The sequence below is a fragment of the Pteropus medius genome, unplaced genomic scaffold (assembly GCF_902729225.1).
Source record: "Pteropus medius unplaced genomic scaffold, Ma_sr-lr_union100, whole genome shotgun sequence".
Taxonomy (NCBI): domain Eukaryota; kingdom Metazoa; phylum Chordata; class Mammalia; order Chiroptera; family Pteropodidae; genus Pteropus; species Pteropus medius.
In genome coordinates, this window is record NW_024349800.1 from 18,732,545 (window position 1) to 18,747,042 (window position 14,498).

Genomic DNA, 14,498 nt, shown 5'->3' on the forward strand with positions numbered 1-14,498 from the left:
AACTGCATGTGAATCTACAATTATCTCAATAGAAATTTCAAATAAAATTAAATTCAAGAGATGTGTGTTTCTAGGCAGGATAGGTTGACTGAAAATTCAAGAAGTGGTGATAGTTATTATAAAATACAATCGAGATAACTCATTAGTTAATACGTTGCAATATTGGATATCTCTCTCCTACCTAAAGGCAATCCCTTTCACTTTACTTTTGATTTATGTCTTCTTTCAATGTCAGGGTCTTCCTCCTTTGAATAATTTCTGTTTTACTATATCCTCAACTCCTCCTTTTTGAAAACTTAGTTGTTTTCCAATGTCATTGTTTTATTGCAACTTCTCTCATCTGCTTATTTCTGTGTGGCTTTCAAGTGGATGAATTCAGTTCTAAAGAACCTTGCTGAGGCTTGATCATTTAGCTCATGTCATCTGCCCAGACCTAGGGAAGGTTCAGGGGTTGATACATGATGATCACAGAGCCAATAGAATTCAGAGAATATTGTGGAAATTCAAGTTCTCTGTGGTATGCACACAGATATGACATCTGCATATCTTTTGCTACTATGAGAGGAGCCAGCCAGGGGATGGAGTTCATGCACATAGATGAGCAGATCTGAGAGAGAGCCAGAGAAATGGAGCCCTGGTCAAAAATTAAGTGAAGACTATACTTTCTCTGGCCTTTTTCAATTTTATGAGATAAACAACCCTCCTCCCCCGCCCCCCAAATTCTACACCATTATTGTTGCAACATAATGAGTCTTACTGAAATGGACTGATACTGAATTTAGCAATAGAGAATAGGATGTTGTGAGTAAAAATGTGGAACTGGAAGGATTAGATAGAGAAGTGTTGTGTCAAAAAGTTAGTTGTCCTTATTTGTAGTTAGTTACAAAGAATTTTTTAAAACGATGGCCTGTTAATGTTGGGATAAAGATTGTGTAAGAAAGATCAGAATATTGAAGTGTGTTGAAGCCATCTTTTAACGTGCAGTAATGTTCTATGATAAAGAGATAAGCTTATCTCTTTATCAGCCTCTCGAAAGTTGAGAGGAAAGAAAATACGTTTTGTTAAGGAATGCCTTCTGCCCATAGACTGTTATCAAAATTGACTTGAAATCCGGTTATCTAGCTTCTCATAGGGTTGAAAATACCAAATTCCTGGCCCCAAGCTGAGGTTAATATAAGCAAAATCAGGGAGTGAGAGGATTTAGCAAGAGATGAATTTAGGATATAAGAGGGGCCTGATTTCCTCATCTTCTCCCCAGTTCTTCTGTTGAGCCGTCTCTGACTGTCAAAAAGCAAAAATCGCTTCTCTTTTGGTGAAACATCTGGGATGCAGCCGAGGGGGAAAGAGCACATATTTTTGCCTTGTCAGTCATGATTTTGGATGGAAACTATTATATCAAGGGCTGCGAGTATGGAGGAACCAAAGCTGGGCTCCTAGGAACCAGAAGTCTCGAGCCCGGGTATATGTTTAGCATCTCTTACCAGATAACGTCTGTGTTTTTAACCACTAGCCCTTGATATAGGTTGGAAACAAATAGATAAGAATCTTTCTTAATTTCCTAAGACACCAGTATTACTAATAAAACTATAGACCAAGCATGGCTAAAAATAGCCTGTATCTATCTGCTCAACCCTTTGATCTATTCTTAGACCCTAAATTCACAGTATCAAAAAGCTGGCTGCTGAAGTACTCAGCTTGAACAAAATAGCTATACCATTGTCCATCTCTGATATTGCAATGAGGGAAAATGGACAAAGAAACTCCCCCCGAGAAAGCTGTCCTAAGAACTTTTCCATTGAGGAGTGGCTAGAAAGCACTATTGGCTTCAGTTCTCTTATTTCACAAATTGGAGGTTTTATTGCAATGATCCTGTTCTTCCACTAATAAATGCTGAATGTGTGTGGTAGACAACTTCTCAGGTAGCTATAGGTACTTGAACAAGTCCCTGACACAGAGGCCCTCACATTGTCCTAGATACAGTAACTAGAAAGAATTTTGAGTTCACTGCATTTGGAAAAGGAGGGAGTATATTTCACATAGGCACAGACATTTCTGAAAGTGTGTATCTGGGATGAAAGATATGTTTGGATGTTGGATGTCATAACCAAAGATATGACCTGTAATGGAATCACATTTGGGGGTTTCTCCTGGCATCTATCACCAGCTTTTCCCTTATCTCACCCACAGTTTCTAATTGGGAAAACCATAAGGTCCCCTCAAAAGCCTACTCCACTGATGACTCTAGTGACTTCTTTAGAGAAGAGGAAACTATTATTAAACCATTAGTAAAGCCGATACTGCTTTTGGATCATTTTACTTTAAAGAGTCAATAAATTCCCTTTGTTGTTTAAGCAATTCAAGTTGTATTTTATATTTATCACGTAAATGAAAAACATATTCAATGATCAAATCTCTTTCTGAAAGAAAACAACCTTCCTTAGCTTCTATGTCCTTCTATCATTTCATTATTTTTCTCTTTATAACTAGTTGTTGAAAATGTAGTGTTTGCTTAACCTCTGTAATTCCTCTTCTCTCAATTACTTGACAATGCACAACTCTCTGCTTTCCATTCTCAGCACTACACTGTAACAGCTATTGACAAGGACATACATGGCTCGCTAATAATCAAATCGGTGGACCTACTTCACTTCTTAACTCATTCAGTCTCTTTCCATTAGTGTCAGTTGATACAAACTTTCTCTTTTCTTCTTTTGTTTCTTGGCCTTCTTAAAGCCTCTCTCTCATGAATTATTTTTGTATAACTCCCAAATAGTTTCTGCTCAATCTTTTTGTTTTCTCTTCTGCCTGTTTTCTAGAGTTTCACTGATGCTATTTCCCATTCCCTTGAATTTAAGCCAGTCAGATTTTTCTATACATCCTCATATAAATTATAAACATTTCCCTAGGTTTGTGGCAATCTCCAGGATGGCTCTCTCTTCCAATATTTTTGTTTCTAAACTATATTCTTGCCTCTGTGACGTGGACCTCTATTTTGATCTCTGGATACTGCAAACTTGATATTCTTACATTGTTTTTCCTTTCTCTGAATCTCAGCATATCTGAATTTCCTATAAATTTAAATTCGGCTTATCATTTTCTTTCTCAGTTTTCCCTATTACACTGGTTGGAATTCTCTTTCCTATCCTGGGCCTTGTATTAGTCAAGATTCCCCAGAGAAACAGAACCAATAGAATTTTTATAGATATACAGAAAGAGAGTTATTGGGAGGGATTGGTTCACACAATTATGGAGGTTGAGAAGTCCCAGCATCTGCCATCTACAGACTGGAGGCCCAGGAGAGCCCATGGTGTAGTTCCAGTCCAACCCCGAAGGCCTGAGAACCAGGAGTACTGATGTCCCACACTAAGTAAAGGTGGGTGTTCCACCTCAAGCAGAAAACAAATTGTCTTTCCTCTGCATTTTTGTTCTATTCAGGCCCTTATTGAATTATATTATGCCCACTTGCACTGATGAGTGTGATATTCTTTACTCAGTCTACCAATTCACATATTATTCTCTTCTGGAAGCATCCTCACAGACACACCTAGAAATAATATTTTACCAGCTATCTGGTTATTGCTTAGCCCAGCTAAATTGGTGCATAAAATTGATCATTGCAGGTCTATAGTACACAATCCCTTCTTTATCTTCCCCTCTCCCAAGACATCATAGAGGGAACAATTGAATGTGCATTCATTTTCTTTCTTATCACCTCTGGTTTATCAATTAAAGCTGACTATGTTGCAGCAACAGTTAAATCTAATGAGGCCACCGAAAACCAAAAGAAGGATAGGAAGATGGCTTGATAACTTAGGATATTTTTTAACTTTGACACAATCCACATCTTTAACCAGTGATACTGGTTTGGTATAAGGCAATAGAGGTCAAACACAAGGTTAAAAACTAGGGAGGAACTGGTAGAGTCTCTTGTCAGTCAAGAGATTCTAACTGGATGGCTGGAATGGGGCCTTGCTTCTTTAGGAGCCATACACAGGTGGTTCCTGGAGGAAAATGGAGAAATCCTGCACATATAAGAGATCAATGTGGGAATATTGGTGACTGAGAGCTAGCCCCTTCATTGTGTTACTTTTAGAGATTTGCACCCTAAAAGAATTATCTAAATGTAGAAGAGTTTGTTATTTTTCAAACTTAGCAAGTAGAGGTTGGCAGCAAAGCATGTGGATTCTGGATCTTGGGTTAGACACTTGAGGCAGGTAATAATTATTGCTCATTGAGAAGGAGCTACCAAAGACAGGAAAGTGATTTTCAAGTGTCTCTTCATGGCCAAGGAAACTAGAAAGAGTAATTAAAGTCATGTTATCTCATCAAGAAAGGAACTGTGGTTCAGTATGATGTGATTTATTTTCTAGGCTTCTCTTCCTAAGCTCATCTCTTAAATTATGGTATTCTCCAGATGTCCATCATCGACCCACTGTTCTCATGCTGTGAAGTCTTCCAAAGTGATCTCATTTCCTCTCATGATTTCAGCTCCTGATGACTTCAATGCTCTATCTTTATCCTTGACATTTTTCCACAAATTCATACTTCTACCCATCTGTCTACTCTATGTCTCCCATAATATCATCTTAAAGTCTTAAACTCAACTTTTATGAAATAGTAATTATTCCCATGTTCATGATTTTTCCCTTTCCCCATCTGCCCAACTCCTTCATTATTGTTTCTCTATTCTTTGTTGTGTTTGGAGGTACTGGCAACTACTTCATTCACCCAGGCTAAAAACTATCCTCTGTGACTCCTCTCTTTATCCCTATATTGAATACATTTCTATGTATTCGATTTTAACTCATGAAAAGTTTTCTACTCTATCCCCTTCTTTTCATCATGATACCCTCGTTTTAATTCAGGCCACAATTTTGTTTTATCTTAAATTATTGTAACAACCTTCTAACTGGGCTGCATTGGTCAGAATTTTCACTGTAAGCAATAGAAAATGACGTTGGCTAGCTCCAGCAGAAGGAAGTATTTCATACAGGTTTGGGAATACTTATGGAGTCAACAAAATATTTAGAGAATCAGATTTAGAAAATATGTGGGAACCAGTAGAGTCAGCTGGGGCCACAGCCAAGGTGATGTGTCAGAACAATCTGTTCAGGATGCCCCTGTGAACAATGGCTTTGCTGAAAAAGAACCAGTCTCACCTCTGGTCCCTCCGATGCTCCAGACCCTGGACAGTACTGTTGATGAGTGCCACAGCTAAATGTCTCTGGCTATTATTTACTTCATATTCAAAACCCTGAGTGCGAATATGAAGTTGGCCAACCCTAAACTGTGTGCCCATGCCTTAGGTTCTGGAAGATGGGGAGAAAGATGCCCCAAACTTCACGCCACAGGGCATTTCTTTTAAATTAGAAATACTGAAAAACTAGGCCACAAGACTAATAACAAAAAGTGATGTTCAATAAATTGCCTCTCCTTCCAGTCATTTCCCCCGCTGATCAGTCTTTCTTGTGGAAACAGGAATGCTTATGAAGAAGTTGCTGCAGACACCCAGGCCAGAAATTATGGCCTTTTGAAGTGAAGTTGTGACAGAATAGTGTGGAGAAATGGGCAGAACTGAGAGATATATAGGCCTGGAATCAATAGGGATTTGTAATTTACAGTTATGTGGGATGAGAATGATAGGAAAATGAAGGTTGGTGTTAAGATTCCTTTCTCGAGAAATTAGGAAGCAATGAAGGAGTCTTTTAATTTTAGATGTATTTCATTCCTGGGCTTGTGGGAGAATCAGTGCAGATGTAGTTTAAGTAGATGACTGTGTAAGCCTGGTGTTCAGAGGACAGAGCAACACTGGAGATATATTTTTCTGATCCATTAACCTAAATTTGATAATTAAAGTGGTAGGAGCTGTTGCATTCACCCAGGAGTACTATAGAGGGTAAGATGCTCAACTCCATTGAAGCTCAGACAGATAGGTTTAGCTGCCCTGTATGCCTTTTAGTGGCAGCCATCCAGAGACATTTGGACCACATCACCCCAATTCCTTAAAATTTAGCACTTGGCTCATTGCTTCTCTTGTGTTAACATTAATCCTGCCAAACTCTTGGTGATTTCAATATGCTTCTACCAAGTGTATTCATTCCATTATTCTGCTGTCTCAATCCTTGATATCCTTATTTCCAAAGATTTGTCCTTCACTCTACATTGGCCACTCACTTTCTATTGTCAGACCCGGGATAGGTATTTTTCAATCTTGACCTTTTTAGCGGATCATGGAATCAGTGAAGTTGTCATTGCATCATTTCTTTTAAATGAAATGTAACTGAAAATAAAAGCATGCTTAGTATATGTTTAGTCTATAAACTGAGTTATACATCGATCCTATCTAATTATATACAGAATTTACAGTTGTTCACATATTGTAGAAGGAGAAAGGGCAGATTAAAAACAGGATGGCACACTTGAGTGGGACTATTCTGAATTTCTTAGTGAATTAAAAAACACAGTCTTCAGAAATGGGAAAAGAACAGGAAAGATGTCTCTGAATAGGCAAGGGGAAATGGAATGCAATACTCAAATTATTTATGCTATTCAGTCTTTTTACAGCACTGTTAATGTTCCTTGTCTATAAGATTATTCTCATCTGCATATAAACATGATATAAAATCTTCTGTCTGAAAAAAAAAATGCCTCAAGTGACTACAGCCTACTCCAAATGCTTCATTTCTGTTTCTATTTACAGAAAATTTCTTTCCCCAATTTTCTGTATTCATTTCCTTTCTCTTTTTCCTTGCAGCTAATTGTGGTCAGATTTGCATTTTTACTACTTTACCAAAACTTTCTTATTAAAGTTACGGAGATCTCTGCTTTACAAATGCAATGACCATTTGATCTTAACTCATAAACAGTGTTTGACATGGTTGATCACCATCTCTATTTTGAAATCTTTTCCTTGCTTGATCTTGATTTTTGTTATTCTTTTTTCAATTTTTATTGAAAAATAATTGGCATACATCACTGTATAAATTTAAGCTGTACAGCATAATGGTTTGATTTACATATATTGTAAAATGATTACCACAACAGATTTAACTAACATCCACCTCCTCAAATAGACACGGTAAAAAAAAAAAAGAAAGAAGAAAATAAAGGCCAAAAAAATCTCTCTGCAATGAGAACTCTTAGGGTTTATTCTCTGAACAACTTTCCTATATATAATGCAGCAGTGATAATTATAGTCATCAGGTTGTACATTACATCCCTCGTACTTATTCATTTTACAGCTGGAAGTTTGTATGTTTTGACCACCTTCTTCCAACTCCTGCTCCCCGCACCCTCTGCCTCTGGTACCATAAGCTGATCTCTTTTTCTATAAGTTTGTTTTTCAGAATTCCACATATAAGTGAGATCATAAGTATTTGCCTTTCTCTGACTTACTGCACTTAGCATAATGCCTTTAAGGTTCAATCATATTTTCAGTGATGGTAGGAATTTCTCAATTTTTATGGCTGAACAATATTCCATTATTATAATTTTTATATATGCTTATGTATGTGTATATATCTATATCTATATTCATATCTATCTCTATCTCTGTATCTCTGTATCTCTATCTCTATCATCTCTATCTCTATCTATCTCTATCATCTCTATCTCTATCTCTATATATCTATACCTATACCTATACCTATACCTATACCTAGACCTAGACCTAGACCTAGACCTAGACCTATACCTATACCTATACCTATCTAAATCTGTATCTATCATCTCATGACTTCTTTCTCCATTTATCTATCAATGGACACTTTAGTTGTTTCCATGTCTTGCTTCATATAAATAATGCTGCAAAGAACATGGGGATACAGATATCTTTTTGAGTTAGTGTTTTCATTTCTTTTGGATATATTCCCAGAAGTGGATTTGCTGGGTCATATAGTAGTTCTATTTCTAATATTTTGAGGATCCTCCAAACTGTTTTTCATATTGGCTGTACTAATTTACAATCCCACCAACAGTACACAAGTGTTCCCTTTTCTCCACATCCATACCCAGCATTTGTTATCCTTTGTCTTTTTGGTGGTCATTCTAACAGGCAGGAGATGACATCTCATTGTGGTTTCAATTTGCATTTCCCTAGTGACTAGTGATGTTCCATGTCTTTTCAGGTACTATTGGCCTTTCATATATCTTCTTTGGAGAAATGTCTATTCAGTTGACCCTGTTGTTTACCATTCTTTCTCCGTTCTCCTCACATTTCACTGGCCACTCATCTATAACATTTTACAGTGTTAACCACTTCCTCCAGCTTGAAACAGTCACTTCCTGTGGCTTCAGTGACACCAACTTCTTGTTTATTTTCCTTCTCTTTGGAGACTACTCAGTTTCCTTTACAATCTTCTCTTATTAGTATTATCTAAATCCTCAAATATCATGATTCCTTCAAAGATCCTTTCTTAGGTATCTTCTCCATTTATTTATTTATTCATTTAATAAATATAGAGTAAGGGTTTATTATAGATGAACATTATTATAAATGTTGGGATGTAGCAGTGAAATAAATAACAAAGCTTGTTTACATTAAGTACAATCATGTGGGAAGCAACGGAAAATAAACAGATAAATAAAAATATGGAGGTAAGTGAGACAAAGGAAAATAAAGCATGAGAGCGTGCATAGTAATTTGATGGCAATTTTATATAAAGATGAGGGAAGGTCTTGAAAGAAGTAAGAAAAGTTACAGGGTATAATTTGGAGACTGGCATTTCAGGAAGATGAAACAACAATTACAACGAACCTCAAGTAGGAGGATGCCTGGTATGTATAAGAAAAGCAAGGAGGTCAAAGTGTCTGAAATAGAAAGAAAGAGGGGGATAGATTGGATATGGAGTGAGTGAAGAAATAGAAAACCATATCAAGGAAAGCCTGTGAATCAGGAGAAGACTTTGGATTTTACTCTGAGTGAGATGCAAATCTACAAGAGTTTTGATCAGCAAGAATCTACATCCTAAGATTGAACTTGGCTAAATGAAAATTGAATGGCTTTAGAGAAGTTTGAGGGCGTGAGGAAAAATTAAATCAGAGAGACCAATTAAGAGGTTATTTAAATTGGTCTTCTGAGAAATGATAACAGTTTCCACGAGGGTGGTGCTGGGAAAGATGATGGCACTGGTCAGATTCTGGGCATATTTCAATAATAGAGCAGACAGGATTTCTTGTTGAAGTATGTATATGAAGTTTGAGAATAAGAAAGAAATTAGAGATTACTCTAAATTTTGGACTGACCAACTGTTAGAATGAAGCTCCGTTAACTGACATGGAGATGGCTCTGGGATAAGCCAGTTGGGGGAAGGTTTTGGGTTAATTGAGAATTTGGTTCTGCTCATTTTAAGTTTAACTGAACTGTTAGACATCCAAGTGTATATGTCAAGTAAGCAGGTGGGTAATATGATTCTGGAGTTTAAGGAAGAAGTCCATGCTGGAGATAATACATAGGGCTATTGTCAGATAATAGTTGAAATGACGGAACTAGTGGAGACTCTGGAGTCACCTCGGATGAGAGTGTTAGCTATAGAATTAAAAAGGCAGAGCCTCTATCCCCAAACATGTTTCTTCTAGCCAGGGTGGCCCTACTTAGTCAGCAATATTTGCTTTCAATTCACTCTTGTCACGAGCCCAAGCAATGTCAATGCCAATTACTGTGACATCAGTGTGGAGCAATGCCTCTGACGCCGAGTAGGCATTAGGGCTCAAACTAATGGAATATCAGGAGCTTCCTAATTTAGGAGAAAATAAAATAGATTTGGCTGCAAAGAATAAAAGGTTGCTTTTAAAATGTAGAGTCGGAACTTTGTCAATGAAGCATTGCCAAATCCTTTCAGAGGCCACGCTGCTAAGAGAGGTAGGGGAGGATGAAAAGTATCAACAACACAAGGTCATGTTAGAGGCTCCCTGGGACATAGACACCTTTGCTTGCAGAATTATCAGGCTAGGTTAGACCCATGGTGGAGGAGCATATCCAGCTCTCTGGTAGATTTTCTTTCTTTCTTTTTTTTTTATGCCAATGGAGAACCATTTGAGGAATGTGTGGGAATCGGAGCCTGGAATTATGTTCTTTTGGTCTTCTCCATTTTGGCTTGTGGTAACATTAAATCTTCTCCCTTCATTGCTGCTCCTGTGTTGCCTTTGGCCAGCATCCCCTCTGAGGTCATGCGCCTTCTGGATTCTGGCAAGTGGTACAAGGGGCCAGTTTCTATGTCAGTGGGAGCGTGCCTATTGGCATGAATATCAAGGAGATGCCAGCTGGAAGAGTCACATTTATAGCCTTGGAGTTTGAAGTCTAATTACTACTCTCCATCTTCTCAAAGGTTTGTGTGGATGTATTTAGGGAAAAGAATATGTTTTTATAAATTTAAGGGAGTGATAAAACACAACAAATAATAAAAACTGAGACTTCTAAATAAAGATACTGGTCACATGAAGAAATGAATCATCTGAAATATACAATAAGGACTGCTAAATTAATTATCTACATTTGGAGAAAGTTCTTTAGTTCATTAAACTGTCCAATGGGTGGAATGTTACTAAAGTGTTTTAGTTTAAAGGCCAGATACACATGAAGGAAATAAATTAATAGAAAGGATATTGAAAGTTTCACAGAATCACTGAAAAAGTAGAAAGAAGAAAGAGGTTGAGATTTGAAGCAGCAAGAATGGCAACCTACAACACTTTATGTAACTGGTCTGGAGAAAACGCAGTTGCTACTACTGCTGAGAACTACACCTTGATGTGTGTCCCATCTGCACTGTTGCTGGTGATCCCCAAGTTCTGCTGTCCCTGAAAAGCAGATACTGATGTCACCACCACCAGCATCAGAACACATTTTCAGCTGTCGCTGCTTTTCCTAATTAATTTCTGATTTGTAATTCAGAGTGGGTATATTGATTAGCTCAGCTAGGGAAATGTGCCCATACTCCAGATACAAGAAAGTTTAGCAACTTTTGCTTCTATAGTAGGATATGCCTCCCCTCAAGATTTGTAAGATGTGGTATTCCCTAAATGTGTGGAAAAAGGTCAGATACATGTAATAGTAAAGATCCTTTGGCTGCTTAAAATCAACACATACTTCCTTCTATACTTAAACATCTAAAAGAGAGATTGCTTCCATGTAACATATTAAAATCATTCCATAAAACCTGAGAATGCACCCACTCCTTTTTAAAAGCGAAACGACACAAATCTTATCAGTTATCACATCCCGCCTGGGTCACACTCTCTGTGTGGTATCTATTCCTCCCTTTGTTCTTCCATGATGCAAACCAGAGATTCTTTCAACTATGGATTGTGTTGTGATGTTAACCACTTTATATACGATAATAGGGAAAAGGAACAAACAGAGTAGGAAAACTAGTTAAAGTGCCTGAGTGATAAGTATACATGTGACACAGGACGTCTTTTGTAGTTCACAGAGTGAAACCAACTTTCACTCCCATTCTTTTTTTTCTTTCATCCTCTCTATCTTCCTCATGCATGAAAACGATCGCCGTCTTCTCGATGAGACTTTCTTGATTTATCACAACCTTTTCTGCATTTCCTTTCTCCTTGGCTATCATCTTGGATCAAGGTGTTAGAGTACTTCTATAGCCACTGAACATTTTCTCTTTCCCCTCGCTTTCTCCCTAATAAACTCTTTCTATAAAAGATAGTTATGTTTAAAAATGCACATCTGATCATGTTGTTCCCCTGCTTTCAATGACTTGTAATTATTCTATGGAGAAAGTCTGCAGTGCTAACCATGGCCTAGGAGGTTTTCTCCATATGACCTCTGGTCTTCCTCAGTCTCATCTCTCTCTTGCCCTCTGTGTGTGTGTATTTCAGTTACACTCTTCTCTCAGTTTCTCAGAAACCCCACTCTTTTTCCAGCCTCAGGGCTTTGCAATAATATATTGCCTTTGCTTGGAATGCCCTTACCAATACCTTCTCATTCTTCACTTCCTTAGGTCTCAGCTAAATTTTAAATCTTCTCGTCTCCATCCCACATTTGCCACCTCCACACCCCGCCCAAACCCAGACAAGCAAGGCCTCCACTTCAACTCCTCTTTATACCACTAATTGTCACAGTATTGTTTCTGTTATTATTTGATGAATACTTGTCTTGCTGAAAACCTAATATTCATGAGGAAATAGGCAGCATAGCCTGTGCACCATTGTGTCCTTGGTGCCTAGGATGCTTGCAACCTGGCACATAGCACATGCATACCAGGTAACTGCTGAATAAATAGGTGAGTGAAAAAATCCTGCATTGGTAATTATTAGAACAGACATTATATGTGTCTGCTTTCAGGTTATGTTTATTCATGATAAAACTCCTCAATTATTTAATCCTCTGATTTGTTAGGGAATTAATTAGTTTTGGATGGGAAGGTATTTACAGAAAAATTCTGTTCGCATTAAAGTATGAATTTATACTTGCCACAAGGAGGTGGGACAACTTTACAACAGACCAAATGTCATTTATTTCCCAGCACTAAAATTTGGCAAGAATAGTACTCTGCTAATTCGAGTGACCAAGAATTTATGCAATTTCCTCTGAAGAAAATTATCCTTTTGAGAGCATGAAGAAATATTTTATTCTCTTCACCTAAACCCAATTATTTTACCAGGCTCCATTTCTTTTTACACCTGACTTTTTTCTTATATAACCAATTCTATCTGCTTTTGTAAATCTCTTATATTTAAAAACTTGCCTTCCAAATGCACGATGTCCTAGGATATGTATATTGAATGACCAGAAATAACTCGGTGACATATTCTTCTTGCTTTTTTCATACATATTTCCAACTTATGACTCATTGGTTTAAAGAGGACAAATGTGAACTAAGAGTAAAACAGAGGACTTGATGTCCTTGTGCCTGAGAGGAAGATGAATCACCAAGTTGCTGGCACAGCATCGCAGGCAGGGGTGCCGTCTCATGGGGTTGAATGACCCCCACTGTTCCTTGTTATGGCCCCCCTCACAAACTCACATGCAACCTCACACAAACACACTTCCAAAACACCACTCACTTCTTACTTTAGAAGCCCCATGGAACTATTTTAGGCTGGAAGACATGCATATAACAAAGAAAGGGACTGTCTTGTAGGCTCTGGCTTGGTATATGAACACATCAGAGGGACCTAAAATGTTAGCAGTGGCATTTTCATTCTCAGTTTTCAAAGAGTTTTATTTTCCCCTCTCCTTCCACCATCTGTTTTTCTTACTGTAGCAAATGTCATTTTCTATGGAGTTTAATAGTATATGAAATGGGATTGTTTTACAGTGAATTTTGATGTAGTTTCATAATTTTGCTAAGAATGGTCTCCTTCCTTCCTTCCTTCCTTCCTTCCTTCCTTCCTTCCCTTCCTTCCTTCCTTCCTTCCTTCCTTCCTTCCTTCCTTCCTTCCTTCCCTCTTTCCTTCATTTCTTTCTTCTTTCTCTCCCCTTTCTTTTTAGCCCTCATTTCCTCTTCATTTCTTTTCTTAGTTCTTAAATATGTGAATTTTTATTAATTTATTTTTATGACAAACACAAATGAAACTGTTAAACAGTAAATTCCCATTAAAGTGACAAGCTAAGAATTTTCACTTCTGTTGGTGTTGGTCTGTGTGTAAAGAAGTAAACAGAATGTAAAGTAGAGGGAGCGGTGAAAAGGGAAAGTGCAGGAAGCAATAATAAGAGGACAAGCTTCTGTATCACTTCTTATATGACAGGCAGTGTTTAAATGCTACATGTATGAAAAAAATAAATGCTACATATATGAATTTACTTAATTGTCACCATAACTACATGCTGGAGGTAAAAGGTCATCTGGCACTAAAGGATTACTCTGTGCTATCTTCTCACATCTGAGACGCAAGTATAAGTCTGTAGCATAATGGAGGAGAGAGTCTTTTATGAAACATTAGAACAGTTTTTGACTGTCTTCTTCTGAAGGGAAAAAAAAACCCGAAGAGTTTTAGAAAGCTCTTCTGACCTTAGTAAGGGAGGAGAACACCAGAAGGAAGGAGTATGGTCCACTTAAGAAGGTGGCTGTGTGGTATACTAGAGAATGGTGGAGAAAAGCAAAGAGAAATCCTGGCATTTTGGAGAATGAGATGAAATCACTGTCCTGTGTTGATGGTAAACTCTGCTACTGACGAGAGACACTGTGACATCTGTGCTGGAAAAATTCCACTGCCTTAACTCATTTCTCTATAACTGATCTAATGAAGATTTACTCTCAAGGAGGATGAGGATTACGAAGGGAGGACAATTTTTTAATTGGATGATTTGTTTTTTTAATTGTTGAATTGTATGAGTTCTTTGTATATTTTAGATATAGCCTTCTTCCATTCATTTGATTGCCTCTTTGTATTGTTGATGGTGCCTTTTGATAGATGATTGGATACAGAAGATGTGGTACATATAGATGTGGTACATGTACACAATATACAATATTACTCAGCCATAATAAAAGGTGAAATGCTGCCATTTGTGACAACATGGATGGATTCTGAGATTA